The following is a 23539-nucleotide window of genomic DNA, read 5'->3' as shown; positions in this document are numbered from 1 at the left end:
TCCTGGCATGCAGGTGCAGTCTGAGCATGCAGATTATCCAGGCACATTTCTCACATACATTTCAAGGTCAGTGTGCTCAGCGTAAAGAATTATTTTTCACATGCTCTTTACACCATTGTTAAATATGAAAATTGGTTCTATCATTTAAAAACACAAGTTTTTTATGAACTCAAACACCCCAAGTCTTCCACATGGTAATTTTGGATGGACACATTTTTCTGATGCCTAAGTTAGAAAGGTAAAGATAATATTTTAATGAGAGGAAAAAAAAAAAAAAACCCACCATCAAAAAAACTCCCAAACCCCTACCAAACCAGTTCCCAGACATTTCCCAACCTAATCATGTTTTGAGAATGCTGACGTTGACTGAATAAAACAGTGAGCCTCAGCATCAGACAGTTACTGCACTCAAGCTGAATTGACAAACGCTTCCAGTGCTTTAAAATGTATTTATGTCTCTGTCTTCAGTTAGTGACTGCTTCATAACATCAAACAGCAAATGAAAGGACAAGAGACTGAAAATCAAAGCCCAAAAGGGGGATATTACTCTGTCAATTTCAGTTTACAATCTTTTTTTAATTGCCAGATATACACATTGGTTTTCCATCAAACAAGCAAACAAATGTGTTTCTGTGGAAGAGACATTGCTCTTCCTTCTTTCCTCTTACAGTTAAGCAATTATGAAGTTAAAAGAACAGACAAGAAGAGGCAGCAAATCTTCTTTCCTTAAGTGAACAATTGTTCAGAATTCTCAACGTGATAGTTCATGTAAGGCAAGTAGTACTTGCCCCTAAAATAGTTTGCTGGTAGAGACTGCGTGTTACTACAGAAGCACATAGTGCCTAACATTTAAAGAAAAGCAAAACATAAGTTTAAAAATAAATCAGGCATACTATGTGTTTTACAGGTGTAAGGATTGCTGTTGTAATTTTGCTCAGTGCTGTGAGAACATGCCCTACCTGCTGTGTACAATACCTGCTGATCAAATTTCTCAAGAGCAGATGTAACTTCAGTAGCTGATTTCTAAGAATTATCTGTTTATCACAGAGACTACTATAATTTTCTCTCTCTTGAGAGATACCATTATTTTTTTGCCTTCTACCCTTTTATGCAATACAGCTACTTGTCCTATATCAAATGCCTGCTTGAAAAGGTAAATGCTAATACCAAATAATTTACATAAATGAAAAACAAAGCAATTTTTTTCTAATTGTTGGCATAAAGCAATTTGCCTTTTGAAGCAGTAAAGATAATTGGTGACAATATTGTTACAACATATTTAAATGAGTAAAGCATTGATCCTACACGGGAGCATAATTAGCACAGCAGAAGTCATGTGGGGAGTGACTTAAAAAAATTATTGGAAAGTGACTTGAATTTTAAGTAAGTTATATTGCTATTTTTATAATACTACACATATTACACATAGTGTTGCCCAGATACCAAGACACTGAGTCTTGATGGAATAAAGAAGAGCATGAGCTACAATGATTTCTTTCCCTAATAAATACTTTAATAGGTATTTTCATTATTATCCTTCCTGAAGAGACTTTAAAGGCAATGCCAGGAGGTGCAGCCTTGCATGTTGGTTTCAAGCAGTGTGGCTCGGGCATCCCCCCACACGTGGCACTGAGTCCCTAGGTGGCCCAGCCCAAAGGTGGCAAAAGAGAGGTAAGGAGAGCACAGGAGCTGCAGCCCAAGGGCTGAAAGTGCAGGGAAGCAGGACTGAGCAGAAAGCACCAGCCATGATAGCAGCAGAGGCAGAAGGAGCAGGCTCATAATTGAGAGCAGAGTTGCACCATCCTGAGTGCTGCCTCTGCTCCCAACATGTTGGGGTGAGGAAGGGAGACTAACACCCCCTGCCCATGTGGAGCACGTTCAAGAAGAAGGAAGAAAAGAGGAAGGCAAGATGTAATTTTTCATTTAAAAACCTAGACTTAAGCCAGATGATGTAATGCTTATGTTATATAATTACAACTTAAATCAAAGAAGCCAAAAAGCAGATGGGCTACTGCTATGATACAAAGTAAACTTGGAGGCCCTGCAGACCAGTCTCTGTGGGTTTGGAAAAGCCTCCTACCAAGGCAGCAGGGAGGGGTTCCCGAAGTGCCCGGAGCACAGCACAGCTGCTGTGGTCCACAGGTGGAGCAGGGCAGCCGGCTGTGCTGAAAGAGCACCCGGAGATGTGCACAGGGTGGGGCTGCCAGAGCTTAGAAGCATCAGGGAAGGTCCCACACACTACAGAAGAGGGATGTGATGACACTGGCATTCCAGGGGCTACCAGGAGGTGACCAGAATGTGCTACATCATTTTGAATGTGTATGGGTTCCCCGTTTGTGAGTGGGGAATTATAGAAGCTGCTTTGACTCCAAAAGTAAAGTAAACAGCTAGTACAGCTGTATTAACTCTTTGATATTAATGGTGTTGCCAATGCAAGACTTAAATGTGAGCAGCCTATGCAGGTTTGGGCATCGTAGTATGAAGGGTAGCATCTTATCCTCTGATTTTCACATTAAAGGAATGTTTCCTCATGTCTGAGTCTCTGCTGAAGTAAAACTGTGGCTCTTTCAATGACAAGTAATCGTGAGAATGTGTTGGATAGATTCTGCCCAATTTCATTCTACCCTGACAACTGACACAGCTTTACTGCAATGCAATCATGATTCATAATTTATAAATAATTCATAATGAATTGTTCACTTACTTTTCCTAATTTTAAGTAATCACTGTGACAAAACTGTCTAATTGAAATCAGCAATAGAATAAGACTCAAGATTCCTCTGCAGAAAGTTTAGATTAATATGAGAAACATATTCTAAGTTGCTATACTTGATCATTAGGGAAAGCTGGTCAATTACCATAAAGTGATTATAACACAGGCTGAAGTATAAACCGGATTGAATCCTGTGATCATCAATGTGCTCAGGAAGTCTGGTAACTAGGCTTGTCATCTCTAGAAATTATACTTTATGAGATCTCTAACCAAAGCTGGCAGCACATCAGAGAGGAGATGTAAGACTGAAAGGAAAAAAAGGAAAAAAAGAGTAGAAATATCTCTCAGCTGACAAGTCTATTTCTCCAGACAGCCATTTTTATCCCAAAATCTAGGTAAAAATCCTGGGAAGGAGAGAGCCTCACAGTCACCACCATCTCACTGAAGCCAGTGAGTTAGGACCCTCCAGCTCTCACAGGTGGTTGTTTTGCAGCTACAAATACTCTCTAAGCGCAACTATTTTTTTTTCCTCAATTATTCAGCTGCCAAACTTCAAAACTTTGCCTTGTGCTACATAAAAAATAGAGAAGTTGCAATCTATCATGCCAATTTACAATGATGATAGAGGAAAATAGCCCAAGAAAATAAAAGAAATCAAGTTCAAGCAAAGGATTTTTTTTCTTCACTCAGTGTTTGCATAAGAGCACTCATATCAGTGAAGTAGTAGGGAAATAGGGAAAGTGGATGGAGACACTCTTAAGAAGAAATTTCAGGACAAAGTGGGTGAACACTGTTCTCAATTGGATTAAATGACTGTGAGGTATATTAAGCATTATGGGAAGAAAGGGTAAATAGAATTAAGCTTTGAGAGAAAAATTCAGAGAGTATTCCTACAGTACTATTGCTCACTGATTAGGCTTGGAAGCTACGAAAAAATTTCTTTTACATTTGAGAACTAACAAAGCTATTTGGAATGAACCAAGACTACCTTACTTTTCCTTGCCTTTATTTTTTTCAATGTTTAGGAAATGATTATTGCCCAGTTTCTGCAGACATTGTTGAACAAAACTCATGCATGGGAGCTGCCCTAAGGTCAATGAAACTAATCACAATTCACATACTTACAACTAAATGCAAGCTTAAATTTAGCTGTTTACTGAACCACTTTGATGGGTTTTATTTTGTACTAGGTGGTTGAGCTTATACAAACACAACATATTCTTGCAGGTCCTACTTACAAAAGCTTCAAAAAATCTTTTTGTAAGTAGGTGCTGCAAGAATATGTAGATTTGATATGTAGATCGAAATCTACATGACAAATCCAGTTTAAAGGAGGAGCAGAGTATCTCTAGGTTGGCAATTTTTAAATTATCCTCTTAAAAAAATAAAGACACATCACAATACATTATTAAATGGGCTCACACTGCACTGATGAGAGCAATTTCTGTTCACAAAAAGCTTTCCACTTTCATTCGTTAACTCATTACATACTACACTTCAAACTTTAAAGCTATCACATAGTCTCAGGCCAAAGAGGTGCGCTCCTCTAAAAACCAGACTGATTTGTCCATTTGTCCAATCTTTACTAACCATCTGGATAGCCAATTCCTTCCTTTGGGCTTAATGCTACTCTTAATAGCTCACAGTCACTATTGCTAAGGTTGCCACAGAATCATCAGGAGATAAGGGAAAGTATTTTTAGACATCTTAAGCAATCTTCCCTCCTGCACACATTCAGATTTTATGTCAGAGCACAGAAGCACCCTTTCCTTCCCTTCTTTCCCTCTCAAATTAGGTCAAGGAAGTGGGATCAAATATGAGGCTCCCTCACATCTCATTGCTAGAGAAGTGGCTTCTCAGTCTGGTGTGTGGGAGACATTCTCTCCCTCATCCAACTGCTTAAGGTCTCACTGAGTTTGCTGTACTTCTCCAAGTCATACCTTTCTGGCAAAATTATAAACCATGGCACAGGAAAAAATCACAGGTTTTCTCTGTAGCCATTTAAGATGCAGACAAACCAGCTTGCTTTAAGTGAGAGGCTTTTACATTTACCCACTAGCTACTAGTGGGAGAACACAGCATTGCTGACACATTTATTGAGTGGTTTAAATTTACTTCCATCTTTAAATTAAAGCTGCACATAAGCATAATGTTTCACAAGTTGCTTGAGAGAGTAGTATGGGAATTAGAGGCTTAATGTCATTACCTCAGTGAGTGCCTTTCTCTGCCCCACTTGCAAATGCAGATATATAGCAGTGTTTTTCAGTTTATGAGGAGACTGTGCAAAACAGATTTACAGAGAAGAACTTCATCACACACTGACTTCTGTTGCCTCTAGAGCTTCTTTAATGTTAGCATCATATGGTTTTCAAAACTTAATAGATAAATATTCCCTTCCCTCACCAATTTGCATCTTTGAAATTTCATGCAATTAAGTTTCATCTAACTTCTTGCCCTTCCATGATGATGAGTTATGAACTGCACAATTCAGAGGCATGGATTAAAAAAAAAAAAAATGCCTTCAGAGCAACATCAATATGTGAATGAGTATACATCTTACTTCCATTACTCTTTTCCTGGTGGCAAGCAGAATTTTCAGAGAAAAATTGCTAGTGGATAATAAATGTGATGCCTGGTGGTCCTACAACAACACTACATTATATTACCAAGCTCAATTAAGGTCACCTTGATATAAAATTGATATGGGAAGAGATGAAGAAAGGAAAGTAAAAGGAACACTGAATGATGCATAAATCTGGGGAATAGAGTTATACAATGAAACTAGGCTTCTTTTTAAAAATGGAGAGACAAGGAAAGAAAGATATGGAAAACTATGAAGATAATAGGAAACATAAGCATAACTTCAGGTACCTAGTTCATACAATATGGACTGAGATGTTAATTTAATGAATCCCTGTCTTGAAGTTACTCAGTAATAAGATGCACAAACCGAAATCATTACAAAATGACACCTCTATACTATTACAGATAAACTGTAACCAGAATGCACACTCTACATCTTTGCTTTGAGAATGTTACTAAGAGCAAAAAAAACCCAAATCCAGTAAGTATTTCTTGACACTGTGAAAAGCTCTCTGCTAATCATACAGCTGATGAATAATAAGCTAATCCAAAAATAAACTTGTGAAAAAAATACTGTTGTAGAAGTTGATAACTATAAACAAATACAATGAACCAAAATTAAATAACCCCCGTCATTTAATTTAATCTAATCACTAGGTTCCTATTGAGACACAGCCCAGCTCAGCAAATGGCAGTAGGACAGTATGAAACTCAAAACACGCTGTTACCCCATCCCAAGCTGTCAACCTCACTAGCAAAGCTGGCACTGGGGTCACCTGGAAGATAAAGAGAGCTAAGGTGCAGAGCTGCTCTCTGACACCATGGCTGCATGTGTGTCAGCAGTGCCTAAGTGGCACAGGCAGCTTCAACAAAGCGAAACGAGGCAGGGCTGAGCTGCCTAGAAAAGACAACACTACCGGAAAAGCTGTCATTGCAGAGAGCTCCCTGGAAAACCTTCGCCTCCTTTCTCTCCTCTGCAAAATGAGTCTCATATCGTTTTTGCACCCTTCTGTGTCATGCCTTGCACTGACCCAGAGTTATTTACCACCTAGAGAGGAAAAAGTAAATCAGAATTTCTTCTTTATGTTCAGTTGTTGAGTAATGACTGTAAAGTTACAAAAGGATGGAACAGAAAAGTACATACATAAAAGCTTCACATCCTGGAATTTTCTGTCTCCTTTAAAATTTATGATGATTTTGTATTTCCAGCATTTATTTGATGATGGTGATATGAAATGAGAGCAGCTGCAATTTCATAGTGTAATAATTTTAGTGAATGAAAAATTGACATATAAAAATATGCATCTCCATCTGAATTCCTAATCTATGCAATTTGGCAAAACTTTTCATTCAGAAATAAAATGGTGCTTATGTTTGTCCACAGAACTTTAGAACTTCAAAGAGATGTGGGTTTTTTCTGGGATTTTGTTTGTTTGCTAGTTTGTTCGGGTTTTATTTTTTTTTTTATTCGTTTTTTTACTAGGGGCAGGGTGGCATGATATGCTTTCTTGTTGATGTCAAGTTTAAGATTTTCAGTATTAATTGTAAACAGGTTAAACAGGTTAAATTCTATGTTCAGGGAAGACATTCCAGAATATTTATTTTCTGTGCTGCAAGAGTGGATAACTGTTCCTAATCTGAGATTATTTTTGTGGACCATGTAAACTGAAATAAAAAAAAAAAACCAGGATGCAAAAGAAGACAGAAAAAGGCTTACGCTTTTTTATATCAAATGGCTAACAGAGTACTGCCAATCTGGAAGGGAGTTGATGAAACATTTTATAACAGGATGTTTTCTTTGAGATAACAGTTTTCTCTGCAGGTTCAGTCTTCAGTGACTAGAAAACATCACCTTATTATAAAAAAGAAAATGGAATAGCAGTTGTCTAATGTGTGTGTACAAAAGTGATTATATATAGCAGCAGATGATGAACAGTGCAGAATAGATTATATTTTGCCATACTGGCAACATGGTTCAGCCAAGATCAATTTAGAAATTTCAGCATAATGAATAAAAAACTGAGGATAACAGTGTTTGTAATTTTCTTATGAATTCTTAAAGCAACAATCTAACATAATGTCATCTTCTAAAATTTAATCTCAAAAAATCCTAAATTTAATCCTTAAAAAGGATTTTTCCTTGCTGCAGCCCAGGCCAGCTTCTGTCCCAGCAGACTGGTGAGTGAGCAGCTGAATATGGTTGCAGGAGATGCCAGTCCAGTCCACAAGCACACCTATGTGGTGTGTACTCTGATGGATTTAGGCGATGACAAATTTAAATACCTGTATAAGGACTCCTCTGCAATCCACTCCTGCCAGCAGCTAATAGATCATGAATAATTGAGGCATAACTGAGAAAAGAATGTATTTCATGTGTTTTACTACATGTTAATATGACTCTATTAAAGCTGCTGTTGGGTAACCTCTCAGAGCCTTAGCAGTATGTCCTCTTAGAGCCTGTGTCAGATCTTTCACCTCTTAAGTTCTTCAAAAGGAAAGAAGATGCTTCACTTTTACTTGCAAAATACCTCCCAAATTTCACATGTCTGGCTGGAACACATAGCACAACACCTCACAGAAGGGTTGCATTGTGCTCTCATATGCAAATTTTACTTTTTATCTTTTTTCCTTTTGTTCCTTCCTAAATTGCAAAGTAAGAGCTGTTTATATGAGAAGTGAATTGTTTCTATTTTTGCAGGGCAGTAATAACACCAATATCTTATGCTCCTACTTTTCTGCCATTTGAAAATTTCAATTCCAATCTCCATTTATTCTTCTCAGTGTGGTTTACAGACCTTTGTCCCTCAGAATCTCATAGTGATTTAGTATATCTAGCCAAGCAATCCCCTGTGAGAAAAACCACTGCAATTATGTTATAAATGTGAAGTTGTATCAGAGAGAGATTATAGGTTAAAACTATGCAAGCGCCTGGGTTTTGTCTACGGGGCATTTGAAAACGACAGGCTGTTCAAGTGGGACACATAAAAAACCCCCAAGCCATAATATTACATACTCAGCTATTAATCGAGAGAAAATGTTAGGGACAGTAACCCCCACAGATTGGTTCTCTAATACACACAGTCCAAACAGAGATACTTGGCACACAGTAGGGTGAATAGCAGCACAGTTTATACCAGTCAAAGCCTTTTTCTCAGAGTTACAGTAACTGATTCAGGAGAGAAACATATCTGCATACTGAGCAAATCTGTGTAGAATCAACTGGAATAAAAAACAATATAAACTTCAGTCTCCTGACCAAATTTACTCCCACTTGTTGTATTGTTTTTGAGCTGAAAAAGTGCTTGGTTGAGAATACAAGAGTGAATTGGACAGCAGGTTCACTTTAACAGGACAGCTGCTTCCCTAGCTGCAAATACATGAAGTGAGGCACTTTCTACAGTATCTTAAATTAAATGCATATCATTCCCTACATAATTAAACTTATTTTTCATATAATTCCCAGAGCTCCCTTCATTTCTAAACATAAAAATGCTTATGCTGTCTGCAAGCAATTGGCCTTGACACTATTAATTTGCAGGACATAAAACAACAGACCATGTCACAGAGAAGTAAGAATGCTAATTAAGCACTTCAGCAATTAATTTTACTTTTTGAGTTTCCATCAACACAGGCAAGCAAAACCAAAACCCCAACAACTGTCTTCTAAGTAGATTCTTGAAAAAGATATTGCATATGAATTTACATATCACTATGAAGGAAAGCAAGTCAAAGCCTTCAGTGAATATAATTGACTTCTGACTGTTACATCTGAAGAACATTATTTACTGTTCGGTTTATGTCATCTGAATATTTCTAGTCTGTAGCAGAGAGATAAAGCTACCATTTACTCATCATTCATTTAGTTGTTTGAGTGCACAGAACTCCACACATTATTTAGTTTATGGTAATTTAAGAAAGAATATTTGATAATATTTCATATTGATACTTGGAGATAGAATAAGAAAGTAAATTGGTGTGTACAAGTCTGCACAAGCTGCTACAAAAGCAGCCTAAATCCTCTTAGTTTTACATAGGTGACTAGGAAGTTAGGCAATGCAAAAGTCAGAGATCCTAGAGGCGGGTGGTTCTGTGAGAAACAGACCTTTTTTACAGGCAAAAATCAGGCAAGTAAGTTTGCACACAGAGTAGCCTTAAGTCTAAAATAACGTGGATTAAAATGCCAGCATATTGGATCATTAAGATCATTGTACCATTATAAAAGATAGTAAAATCAGGATTCAGCACCAGGATGCTGTCCCCAGGTACTGTGTGCATCCATGCAGGGCATTCTGTCTGCAGTGTCCAAAAGCTCCTTTAAGCACAGATTAAATACAGATTTTTCTGCCCTAAAAAGCTAACTATTTATTACTTGTCTTCAAAATGGGCTTAACTATTGTATTTAAACAAATATATTTATTTTTTCATTATTTATATGTGTACCAACTGCATATATTTTATATTCAAGAATCATACAGATGTTTTGTGTCATATCTGAATTGCTTCTCTTCCATTACTCATGTTATAGACCATTAAACTTTTCAAGTAAAATTTTTTTTCTTATTCATTGTTGTGAGAATTTGGTCCATTTGAGCTCTTTAGTATTCTACTATAAATGTCTAGTAATCTACAGAGAGCTACAGATCACAGAATCTCAGAACAGTCTGGGTTGGAAGGGACCCAGAAGAATCATCAAATCCTGCGCTTAAGTGAATTGAACCCATGACCTTGGTGTTATTAGCACTGAGCTCTAATATATGGCCCTATATTCATAAATTTTATTTCTAGATCAAGTTCTATTTGTAGCAACCACCCTAAATCACTCAAAATTAGTTCTAAGAATGGGAAATGCCTTGACTTGTTCCCTTCATCAATGGCCCAGTCTCCAATATTCTTTAAGTTGTCAGTGTTTAGATGTCAGAATAAAATACATTTCTACCTAAGTGGCAAAACCCCTATCAGACTCAACAGAATCTCTTATTTAATTTCATACATCAACTGCCACTCCATGCTGAAATATGGAGCACTATAGCTTCCTAAAATAAAAAAAATGAAAAAATATAGTTATTTAATAAACAGCTGCTGGCCCTAATCACATTAAGGTGGGATGATGGGTTTGGGTAAAAAATAAAATTTAAAAGTCCTATGGCAGATTTTAGCAGAAAAGTTTAAAATTTTATAGTGTTATTAGTGCTGAAAATATCCTGACAAAAATGAATGGACAAAATCAATTGTCTTTTAAATAATGGCAGAAATTGAAATAATATCAGATCTTTTAATCACATTTCTGCCACCCACACCCTCAGCTACTGAATGCCCTTGTAAGGCTCTCTGAAAAAATCCCAAGCAGTATGTTTGATTATTTAAGGTTACATCACAGCACCACCTGTCACAAGAGCATTGTGCTCTTTTGTTTGTAGAATGCTTTATCTGCATGAAAGCACTGCCTGGAAGAAGTGCCTTGAGAATGTGCAGGACAGAGATTTACTAACTCCAGAAACAAGAGCATGCTGGAAAATAGATACCACAGGTGACAGATAACTCCTAGTTATAAAGTGACTCAAAATGAGGAGCCAGTTGTGTAAAAGGTTGGCATATATAAATTTAACAACACAGATTCATGGATTTTATGGCTGGAAAGGATTATTTGTTTGATATTGTTTAGCTCGACTCAGTGTATATCGCAGTTCTCCTGTACTAGGTAGGATCTGCCATTTGTGCTTAGCTAGACTATGAGTTCCAGGAGGGCATTCTGTCCTGATCTGGGGATATCAAGACATGAAAAAATCATGACTTTCCATGAATGCTTGTGCCAAAGATTAATAATCCCCAGCATTAAAAAAACAAACAAACAAACAAAAATGGGTATAGGTAATTTAAATTTGTCTATCTTCCAATCATTAGATTACAACCTTTTGCCAAGTCTGTTAAAAAGCTTCTTAGTCCATTATAATCTTGAAGACTCTTAGTCACAATAATAAAAGTTTTTAGAATACAAATCAAAGAAAAAAAATCCATCACTTTTCAGATCCAGATGGCTATCTCTTCTACTCCAAGATATCTTTTTGAATCAGCTTCACAGTTTCTGATTGCATTATTACAATCCTTTGAAACTACGAATACTAGAGCTATATGCAATATCCTGGTCATATGTCCCTAAATATACACACACCTATTTGCAAAATAATGTATAATCCTACAGTCTGCCTTACACACCAACTCTATTTGCTATCTAGTCACTCAGAGAACTCTCAAGCAGCTGCATGCCCACTCTGCACCCTTTTCTGGTAGATATCACTTTGGAATCTATTATTGCTTTGGACTATATCCAGGCTGGTGTCTCAGACTGGATCTTTCTCAATGGCATGGTTGGGAAACTGATTTTAAAAGCATGTTCTTCATCTGAACTAGGGTATCAATACAGGCACTTTACAAAACCTAACTGGTTTCAAAGTCACTGCTTTCATGGATAGTGTCTCTAAACTTGTGGGCTAAACTACTTGTTCTTAGATACAGTTTGTCTTTGATTCCAATAAAACACCCAGTTGCAAATTCACATTAACCATCTGCTTATTTTAATTATTTTTTCTGGGTTTTGTCGTGTCTTTCATGAGTTTTATCAGTAATTACTTTATAATTACCTTTTTTATTATTTATGTAAATCATGCAAAGCATCAGGCTGAGTACCAATTCTGTAACAATCATCTCTGGATTTTCACAAGAAAGGAGAACATGTTACGTCCTATACTGCTGGAGTCTGCCTGTGTCCATCCAGCCAGCTGCAGGAAAAGCCTTGAGAGACCTCTTGTAAGACCAACCTAGGATGACAGAGGAGGGGGGTGGCAGGATCATCGGGAGTTAATTATCTCAAGTAAACAAACCCTGAGTTACCTCAGGACAGATCCATTTCAGCTGGCAGTGGACTCTGAGGGATTTGTCACTCAGGGGAAATGGCAGACCTCTGCTTTGGCCATTTATCCTTGGGCTGCCCACATTAAAGGGCAGAGAGAACGAGTGACAGACGGACACACATTGTTGAGGAACAGATGTTGTAAAAAAAATGTCTTTGCTACTAATGAAACTCCGTAAGGCAAAGAAATAATCATCCTTTCTCACATTTGCATTATGAAGGCCACTGAAAAATTAATTTATTCAGATAAATAAACATATTTATTCTTTTAAAGAATGAAAGAATGGATAATTTATCTTCCTATTTTATGAAAGAACCAGGTTTCCATGAGTGACTCCACACTCTTTGAAAAATAAAGGTAGGAATACCATGTCAAATTAATTTTACATATGTTCATAGGTTGGACCTTAACCTATGAATATCAGCTGTAGGGCGTGCTTCCCATGAGCCATGTGATTAAAGTACTCCATTCCTCCCATAAGACTCAACCAGCACCCCTTTCCACTCAGAATCAAAGGCTTTTATAGCATACAGCCTGTCTGCCAGATTTTGTCAGCAGGAACAAATGGCTGTGACCAACCGTGAGATGAGGATAACTGAAAAGAGCACCATGCAGGAGCAACTGTGTGCAGTAAACAGCTCTGTGAGAAAACAAGAGGATGAAACTGTGGCAGCCAAAATAGTTCAAAGGAAGGAATTGCAGGAATGTCAATGGGACCAGAATGCTTTTCTACATCAGAAACAGTCAGGCAATTTTCTTAAATAAAGCAAGAGACAGCACAGGCTCAAAATCCAAAAACTTCTGGGCTCTCTGGATTCCTTCCTGTACTTTTCCAACATACAGAAAATATTAATTTATTTTACACATCATTCTCCATTTCCCACAACTATACTGTTTTATGGGGCTGACTTGACAAGATATATTCCTCATCATAAAGCAATTTTTTTGGAAATGGCACTTATAAAAGACAGAAAGTAATTTATATTGATAACAGCAGTGGGAGTTTAAAAGCTCTGAAAAAAGGCAGTACCTTTTAAAACTACTTTTAACCTTATCAGCTGGCAAGAAAGAAATCTGAATTTCACGTGAGTTTCTCCCACTGAAGCTGCTGGGAATGAAAAGTAAGGACTGACTCCAAATATTTTGCACTTAGTGAAATAGTGTGCAAGCTACGGCCCAAGACTAAGACTATAATGTAAAATAGTAATTCTTAACTTATATTTTCTAATTATTTGTATATTGGCTATTATCTGACCATAGTTACAATGGATTATCAGATTATATTGATACAATTTTTTTTCTTCAGAGGTGGGCTATACAAATCAGCTATTCTGGTAAGCACTAATACTTAAACTCCATCCACAAAATAAACTTATTTGGTATGGGAATATTTGTCCATAAGTCCATTTTATTTCAAATTAAAATTAGTTCAATTGTTTACAAATGTACTCAAAAAGCAGACAGGAGTATTTTCAAGAAATTATAGAAGGACAGCAAATGTAGTTTTTGTCTGCACAGCCTCCTGTTTAACAGGGGATGTGCATCTAAAACACTGCTTTTTTCCTCCCTGTTCTTATCTTTGCTTCACCTCTTTGTTAAGCCTATAGCTTGTAAATTATTGCTTTGCCTTTATTTAAAATAATAAAGTTTGTTTATCAGGTAAAAACAGATGCTCATACTAGATTCTCTAATTATCACATAAAATGGATCCATACATATTTATGACTTTATCAGGTAATAACAGGTACTGAATATTTATCCCTCCAGTCACAATGGCTACATATTACAGATTTATGACTGCACTGTATCTACCGTGCAGTCTTTTTCCAGTAGGCTCAAATGGACAAATCTCACTTATCTCTCCTGGGGCAGTGATGTTTTCTGGGTTTGATTCGGCTACATTCAGTTTGTGTAATCACAACTGTTATGCCATTGTGGTGCCCTCAAAAAACACACACAGATTAATACCCAACAAATTTCAGATTTTGCTGCCAAGGACCACACAAATTAAAATTATTAAACAGACAAGTGATACTTCCAAATCAAATGAAGACATTTTTCATGTGACCTTGAGGTACAGCACTTGAAGCATCTCATAAGTTTTCCACAATGATGACCTAAGATGAAATCCCTATAGCAAACAATAAAATCCAAAGCTCTCTGTCTCTGAATAAGTACAGGATTATTTATGTTTCACTGAATATAAAAATAGCTTTTTCCCTCCTTACTGAAAGGAGAAACTTCACAATATGAAACTAGGTGCCTAAGCCAACCTGATCACTACTAAAGCATGTACATACTTTCTCAATGTACCGTAATCATGGAGTACAGTACCTTTACAATACAAAACAGCTCAAGTTTCTATTACTAGGTTCTTATAGAGCACACACACTCTTGCTAGCACACAGTGTGTGTGAGATTATGGAAAAATCTGATAACAAAATTCCAAATCAGAAAAATTGCTTAAGTAGGATGGGGCAAAGTAGACAGCAAGTATTAAGGTAAAGTATCTGACATTGTTATCCTGCTCTCAGCATCTCCTCAGTCACCACCTCTCAAGCCAAACCCAGAGCAAGGGTCTTGGACCATTTCAGCCTTGTATCACACCTAGATAAATTGTTTTGAGTATAGTGACTGTAATAAAGCCTAGCTCCCTATAGCTTTGTGCCCTTTGATCCTTTATTTCTTACCTTCAGCTTCCTTTTTCCCTCCTCCTACCTTCTTGTGTCACTTCAGTGAGGAAGAATCAGCACATTCTGCAGCTGAGACCTGTAAATCTACTAAGTGAGTAGCCAACACATCTGTGCTGATTAACCAGCTGGCTGCCACCAAATAAGACACAGCTGCCCTACTCTGTGTGCCTGCCTTTTGTAGCAGCGCTTCTGTTTCCATTTGGTACCAGTAGTTTCCTGTTACACTAAAGCAGTGCTCAGGCTGAAATCTTCTGTACTTTGGCTCCAGTGGCACCTGCACAGCTCTACCTGAAGTTACAGGTGCCGTGTTTTGGGCTTTCCTAAAAAAACTAGTACAAAACAAATGGAGCCTAGTCACACATTTGTTAAACTGTTCAGCCATAGTTTTAATGTATCCTTCTGACTGAAAAAGGGAAAATATAATAGCTCTTGGTTCATAAAATGTTATATAAATATTTATTTTTTTTTAGTGGAAAGGACAGTCTGGTGACAGAAGCAACAAGAAATTCCTGGTCCTGTCTTCAAAGCACGGTTTGAACAAGATTCATAAATCAGGAAATACATCAAATATTTCATTCATAGAGGTATGAGACTAGAAACTGATCTTTACATGAGTGCCATGTACTCATGTACTTGTAAGCCAGCAGGCTTTGGAAATATAATACATGATGAAATAATTAAAGAAAAAAATTACAGTTAGCATGGACTATTTGTTTCCTGTTCCTAATGGGAACATTTCCCACATCGTTTCAGCAAAGGCTGGCAATATTTGAAAACAGGCAAAACAAAATTGGCAGACAATTAATAGCCTCAGCATCAGAGAGAAACAAGGGAAGTAATTAACACTTGCAGTCACTGGTATTGTTTTAATATATTCATTTTCATTTGATGCTAAGAACCAAGAGATTTCTTTCCCATTGTAAAGAAAAGGTGAGTCATACTGAGAGTAAAAAACTCTCTCAGAATGAAGATGAATGACAGCTTTCTATCCCTGTATTCTGATTACAAAATTTAAGCCCTCAATTAATTAAATATCCATATGCACAGGAAGTGTTCTTTGCACAGTATCCATTGCTTTAAAGAACAGATTTTTAAATTTTTTTTCTTCTAGAATGTGAGCAAAAACAAAAAGCTAAATCAGCTTAGAAGTGCCTACGAACACCTAGACATATGTTCAAAATGCAGTGATATATCCAGTCATTTCTGTCTCAGGGCTTTCAGTTATTCTCCTTCAGTCTAAAAGAACTATTTCAGTTTTTCTAAATCAGGATTTATCAGTAGTGGATCATGATTTTGTCTTCAGAAATCTAAAGGGAATTCTGGTCCAAAGACTGTTGAATCTCAGCCATTACCCTAATCTCTGCTCAAAATACATTCCCCTGTGTTATGCTACAGCACAGAAATCCTTGGCTTTCATTCAAGAATATAACATGTCAGCTTTTGGAAGACTCTTAAAGTGATTATGTGTGCATATTTAAATGTGAAGCATGAGATCATCAGTCCTACAGAGATCATTGGGATTAACAAGGCACCTCTTTTAATTGAACAACGCAACTCTGTGAATGAGCTCAGCATCTTTTTGCAGTCTACCACCTTGAAAATGCTATACCATCTGCTTCTCTTATATTTTTAATTGTTTTTCCAAAGTGATACGTGACATGTTTGTAGTGCATAGGATATTATGAAAAGGAGATTATGATAGACTTTTTCATTATTCAGGATACAAGTATTTTTGAATGTGGGTATAGCAAGAGAGGTATTTCAGATGAGAACTTGTCTGTGAAAAGAGCATTATAATAATGGGAAGAAAAATGTCAATGCCAGTTTTCATATTTACACAATGGGTATTGATGGCTTTACTCCTTTGCTAAATTTGATTATAATGTCTCCTTTTCTTGGTTTTAAAGGAGGATGGGTAAACTATAAGAAACACATGACTGTCCCACCACCAGATGCATACAATTCTTTTTTATTTTACCTGGCTATTCCTATTCTTTAGTACAAAATTGGGTGCAGATAAAGAAGAGAAAGTTTGTATTTTAACAATAGAATTCTAAACTTCAAAGCAAAATTGAGAGATTGACCTTTTGTTACTGAATGTCAAAATTATTTTCTCAAATCAATGCTGATACATAAATGTCATCTTAATATGACTGCAATAAACAAGCAGATATAATAAATTAAACTAGCATTGTCTTATTATCACTCAATAACAATAGTTATTTTACTTAAGCTAGTTTGACACTGCTCTAAAAATTTATTCAATGTTAAAGGGAATGAGACTTTTTTCAGGCAATGGGTGCTCAATCTTTTGTTAGAATGGCAATTTAGGGAGCTTATTGTTTTCATTTTATGCATAATAACCTTCCATCAGAGCATGCAAAAAGTCACAGACTTGCATCTGACTCTCATCTCAGCTTTAAACCTACAAATACAGGGAAAATCTCTTACAACTCCAAGGGGAAACTTTCCCAAAGCCAAACACTAATTTTCAGGAAGTCAGATCATCGGGGCCACAGAGGATAAGACAATTTTAACTCTCTACCCAATAAAGCATGTTGTGAGGAGTATACTCACTTTCACAGACTGCATATTTTTCAGTAAGCCATTGAATAGAATAGATACTGACATGATAGTAAGGGTGACAGTGAGGAAGAGCTTTATGACTTGCACACCCAGATCCGATGCTGATATTTGGAATTTTGCAACACATAAAAGTGTACCATCATGTCAGGTGCCTCAGAAAACTATGCAGTAATAATTTTCTTATTCATGTACATAACCCAGGAGCTTTATTTATAATGGTCATGTTAAAATGCTAGTAAATAAAACTTAGTAATTAAATACACATGTTGGCACATGAAGATATCATTAAAACAAATTCACTTAAAATATGCCATAAAATTCATAAAATTTTATTTTATATCAGACCTTGGCAGAGTAATTAAAGAATAATCAAGCCGTTATCAATAATTAACATAGTTAGCAAGTCTCTATGATATTTGAAATATGAAAATCAGTTGAGAATTTTCAGCATTTGGCATGATTTTGGTGGGTTTTTTCTCTCTTGGAAGGAATTTAATAAAGAAGCATGTGAGAGCAAGAGCATCATTACACTTACTGGAAATCAAAGAAAGATAATGAATGGAATAAGAGGTTAGAAATCAGGAGGTATCAATTTATCTTGCTTATTATGCTCCATTAAGTGAACCCATGCTATCAAATAAGAATGATTTTGTACATTGATGTAATTTTTTTCTTTCCAGTTTGAAATGATGACCTCCAAACATTTGTATGGGCTCCTCAGCTCCAATATGTTTATGACAATAGCCTGAGTTTTCACGTCTTTTTAACTCTACTTGGACTGAAGCCCCAGAAAGTATTTAGTGTGGATTTTGTCTAATTAAGACATTTGAGAATTTTCCAGTAAAGGATTTTTTTTTTCCTATAAAATTAAGATATATCAGCAATGACCTTTTGATGGGAACATGAAGTTTCTGCAAATTTTTCTAAGTCAGAAGCATGTGTCCATCAGAGACCATCTTCAGTTTTTATCATCCTGACGTGTGTTCAGGTTCCCAGATGGAGTCTGTTGTTTTAAAATAACTTCAGGAGGCAAATTAATCCATTCTTGGGAACTTACAGGGTTTGAGTTGCCTTCCTCCAAAAAGGGCAGATAAAGGGAAGGAAATACCATTTAGGATCCCAGGACTATCAGCACCCATAAGACTTTCTGCAGTCTACCTTTGGGTTCCTGGCTGTTTAGCACAGCATCAGGTCTATGTCCTGAGTATTTCAGGTCCAAGCAGAACTTCATTTCCAGCTTTACAGAAATATCTGAAGCTTACCAAACCCTCAAGAGAGACCCCAAGGCAGGAATTCCTTGAACAAAAGAAGTAAGCAATCTATTCAGGAAGAAAACAGAGAATTCTGTGATACCCAACAGCTAAATTTAAGCAGATTATAAGTATGATATCACAATAATATATTAGTTTCTGTCACAGGGAAATAATTTAAGCACTTTATTCTTTTATCCAGATATCTCTTGCAAGCAGCCCATACTGAAGAGACTATTCTAAAGTCTACATGTCATGTTCCAAACTTTGTTCTTTGGGCATGTGAATCATGACTAGACAGCCCAAAGTATGTATCTATGCATATTTAGGAGGAGCAGGGCTGGCTCCAAGAAAAAAAAGGATACCTTTGTGGCAGTGTAGATGTTTGTACTAAACTGTCAGGTAGACTAAAAATAAAAGCAAAATCCCAAATGGTTAAGAAACAACCCTAGAAAGATAAGCTTGAATACACAAACTGAGCATGAAGGGACAGTAGCCTTTCAGATGCTCACCTGTTGGTTATATGACTTCTCTACAGGAGTGCATGAATATGAAAAATGTTTCTAGCAGCTTCAGATGCTATGACATATTTTATTTGAGCTTCCAGCACAAAGAGAAGTATAAACACTGTTCTTTCCTCACATCACCAGAGAATGAATTCTGCCACTTGGGAAAGGAGAAAACAGAAACCCATGATCCCTTTTTCACACAGTATGAGAACTAAAATGACACTGAATATATGCATCTCATCTAAAGAAACAAACAGTATCTACATCACTGTCATCAGACATTTTTGGAAGCTGTTGCATTTCAGATTTTTTTTTTTAAGAAGAAAACAAACTTGTGTGTGAATGGTGAAACTCATTTTGCCACACTTTGGACTTGAGCATGCCCCACAAATAAAGCATGTCCATAATTTTAATTGAAGTATACTGTAGTATCTTAAATAGTAGCATGAGTCTCAAAATATTTAGCAGTTTGCCATTATCAGGGAAGCTTTATTTTTTAAATTCTCTCCTTTTATTCTATTTAGCTATGAGAAAAGTATTTGTGTTCTTCTTCTTTTATTCTTTCCTGTGGTTTTCATTATTATGTTCTAAATCTATAATGCTTTATTTTCTCTATTTCATGGTCCAGAGCCTCTTTGCAGTTTCTTCTTTCTGTGTACTTTGCAGAAAAGCCACTGAAATAGTTCTATGATTCTTTTTTTCCCTGTCAATTACTGATAGTACATTGATTGTACTACTTTTGCATAGAAGAAACGGTTTTTTTCATGATTAAATATTGTTCTTTAGCACAGATACAAACAACTATAAAACCAAATCTCCACTGCAGTTATAATTTTGCTTTGCTCAAGAAGGTATACTCTGGCTTTTCTTCCATATTTGGTTTACATGTGCAACCTAATTTGGGTAATGCAAGTGAGTAATAACACTAATTGTATCTTTCTAGCAACTATGAGGTGCTGAAACAATATTACGTAAGCATAGACATATAAAATGTAGTGTATCTCCTAATGCAACATTCTAGAGTTTGTAGTGTAGAATTTGGGTTTTAGTGTCTGGAATTTTTGCTTGCCTTTTTCTATAGGAAAATACACAGTATCCTTCTCTCAAGATGAACAGCTAATCAACAAGCTAAATGACAAATGGATGTTATAGCGGTATTAGAAGAAGTTCTGCTAAAATTACAATGTGATGGTAATCACAAATTATCTCTCAAAGTGGCAGGTATGTCTCAGTGTAGGACCTATAGCAAATTCACCAAACTCAGAAGTGTTTTTGAGGGAGTAATATTGGAAAGAACTCCATTGAAAGCTTCTATTGTAAGCTCAAGGCGCCAAATATCTACAACGAAAATTTTTTTTTAAAAAAAGAAATATCATATGAGAAGTGAAGTTGATGTAACATGGAAACTCTTGAGCATCTTCAGTACAGAACGTCTTCACTGCTGGGTACTTTCATATGTACTTCATAAGAGACATTTCTTGTCTTTCCTTGCCTCACAGTGTGGACTGCCTGAGGTTCCTGTTGCAAGAACCAATCCAGATCTTTCTATTCCCCTGTTATAGACTATCGAGACTATTAAAAGCAAAGGAAACCCTGACAGCTGGCCATATTTCAATACAGAAGAATAAGTAAAAAAGACTCTTCTCACTTCTCCTCAGAGAGCTAGAGGACTGTGAGAGGGGAAAGTGGCTTACTGCCTTGCTACTATGTGCACGTGCTGAGGGCCATGTGAAAGTGATGGAAATTACACCTGAAGAGAAGAGTTTTGGTTTTGTAGGATTTGTTCTTCCAGTTGGGTTTTACGCAAATAGGACCAAATTTGCGCACCTGACAAAACTTTGATTATGTCAAAATAAATACCTAGTATAAAAAAATTGAAATTTGTGAAGTTTTGTTAATCTAAAACTAAGAATGTGACAAAGCAGTAGCATGCAATGTGGAAAGCTACTGACATATTTTTGGAGAGGAAGGATAGTATCAAGCCTATGAGGCACACGTCCAAAAAAGTTTAGGCTGGATAATGCGCAGGGAATGAGAAATGAAGCTTCATAGAGAAAATATTACCTATAAAGAACTGCCAAGATGTTTTAGCAAATGCATTTTATCTAACCTTCAGTCTAATCAAGGCAAGAGTCTTTTGACAAATAAAAGCAAATAGCTAAGCCTTTACAAGCAAACATCTGAGTCAATTAATTTTAGATCACAAGTGACTCAAGTAACCTATAGCACCACTCCACTGTGACACACAGGGAAGAAAACCATTTACTCTGGGGTTTCTTTTCACACTGGTAATCTGTGTTAAAGATTAATTTGTACTTAAATTGTTAGTATCCTCTGTTCCATTTGTAGACAAATCTTATGAGACTCTCTTTGACACAATATTCAGTTTCCTTACTATTCTACATTCACTTCCATTCAGGTTTCTGAAAAAATTTGATCTTGGGGATGGGCAACATCCCCACTGTCCCAAAGGTGCCAATGCTGCAATAGCCACCAAAAAAACAGCAACTCTTACCTGCCAATCAAAATTGTTACTAATTTGCAAGAGCATCTAGAAGCCTTTACTATCTTCCTAGAAAACATTAAAGCCTTGAAAAAGAATTGTTGTTTACGTATCAAAAAACCTGACAAGTTTGAAATCTGAACATAGTATTTCTTTCCATAGCTGGATGACATGGTAAACAGAGTTTTTCCTATTCACCATAAGAGAAACAAATGCAAGCACTGAAAAGGAGTACTTAAAACAGGAAAATAAAAAATGTCGATGAAATCTCTCATGCTAAGAAGCTATGGCACTGATTTAATTCTGTGTTCCACAAGAAGAGTAAATGCCTGAGTAGGTACTACTGGATTCTCCACTTTAAATCAACATAGCAAATCATCTAAACATCTAAATCATCTAGTCATCTAAACACTGAAGGGTTTACTTTTTCATTATGAAAAAGTCAGAGATGTGGGCAATTTAATTATGTCAGTGAAAACACTGTGTATTTTCATGCATAAAGAGAATAATTTAGATCATAGATTTTTGTCAAATTTCTTTCTTCTTGTTTCAGAAATGTTTCTCAATGCCAAAAGTAAGCCCATACTCCACTCAGGTTGCTTTAAGCTGATTAGATGGTCAAATATTACCTACTTAAATGAGATAATGACTAAGAGATTAATCGAAGGTGAGGCAATATACTATAGATCACAAAGGAAAAGGCTGTGAGATGATTGCATGTTACCAGTGCAATAAAATCAAGAGGAAAAAGTATATACCACTAGAGGTTTGCCAATTGGAGTGGAAGTTAAATTAGAGATAATTTAATGAAATATTTATTACTGACTGCAAGATATGACTTTTGCATTTTCCCAAATGGGGCTACTTTGAAAGGTGTATTGATTAAACCATGTGCATTATCATGCTCATGTTCACAGCAAATCCAAATAACTTATCAAAGTTTTTATATAATTATAAAGCCCCTACATCTTTTGATAGTTATGATACGCTCTTGAATGTGTGTTGTTTATAAATGTTAAGCTTTAGTGCCTTACAAGTAAAAAATCTCACCATGGAAAGGAAAATATACCAGTGTATATTGTCAACATTTACAACAGCACTTCGTTTAGTAGCAATAAAGTATTTTGCAAGTAGTATTTTATGTGTATTTTGGGTATAATAAGAAGAATATCGACTCAGTTCCTGGTGTAACTGAATCTTATTTAGCAAAGCTTATGTTCATTTTTGTAGGATCCCCACAGATTGTTTTACACCATAGACAGAGTTAGCTTCTGACCCTCTTTCCCTTAAGAAAGTTAAGTTAGTTTCTTCCTAACTTAAATAATTAAGTGAACAGGGGTGGATTTGCTGAAGGACTTGAGAAGGCCACAGTTGTATTAAGATCCCCATTTCTGCAGTGTCTGAGTATCACACCAGGTGAATGCATCTACGTTCTCACAAGTCCTTTGCACTGCTTTTCAGAATTTCAATGTGACCTGAAGCACAGTAAGCCAGACAAACACCACTTTCAGTTTTGCATCTCTGTTATGTGTTTATGTTACAAAATTCAAATTAGAGATATAAGGGAATACATAAATTTTTGGTACCTGATGTGAAAAACCCTCTGTGTTTATGATGAACCCCAGAAAGTGGTATAACCTGAGCTGTGATCAGAATAGGTCCTCAGTCATAATAACTTTCAACTGTGACACAGCGCTACCTATTCCCTAGTGTTGCTTGCATCAAAAGCAATACAATCTGTTAATGGATATGAATCCATATTCTTTCATCTTACTAGCACTACTTACATGTTCA

At 36.3% G+C, this 23539-nt stretch overlaps 1 long non-coding RNA gene across 1 annotated transcript in view; it reads right to left on the bottom strand.

Annotated features, from left to right (window-relative positions):
• LOC148184151 (uncharacterized) overlaps positions 1 to 15001 on the bottom strand; it is a 31475-nt gene extending 16474 nt beyond the window's left edge. Inside the window, exon 1 of the long non-coding RNA XR_015772730.1 lies at positions 14895 to 15001. This is a non-coding gene — a long non-coding RNA (uncharacterized LOC148184151). The remainder of the gene's footprint in view (positions 1 to 14894) is intronic.
• Positions 15002 to 23539: the final 8538 nt, after the last annotated feature.

This window comes from Pseudopodoces humilis, chromosome 6 (assembly GCF_049639895.1).
Source record: "Pseudopodoces humilis isolate 2021_Gansu_Grassland_sample_001 chromosome 6, ASM4963989v1, whole genome shotgun sequence".
Taxonomy (NCBI): Eukaryota; Metazoa; Chordata; class Aves; order Passeriformes; family Paridae; genus Pseudopodoces; species Pseudopodoces humilis.
The sequence above is the reverse complement of the archived record's forward strand: the minus strand, read 5'-3'. Positions and strand labels throughout refer to the sequence as shown.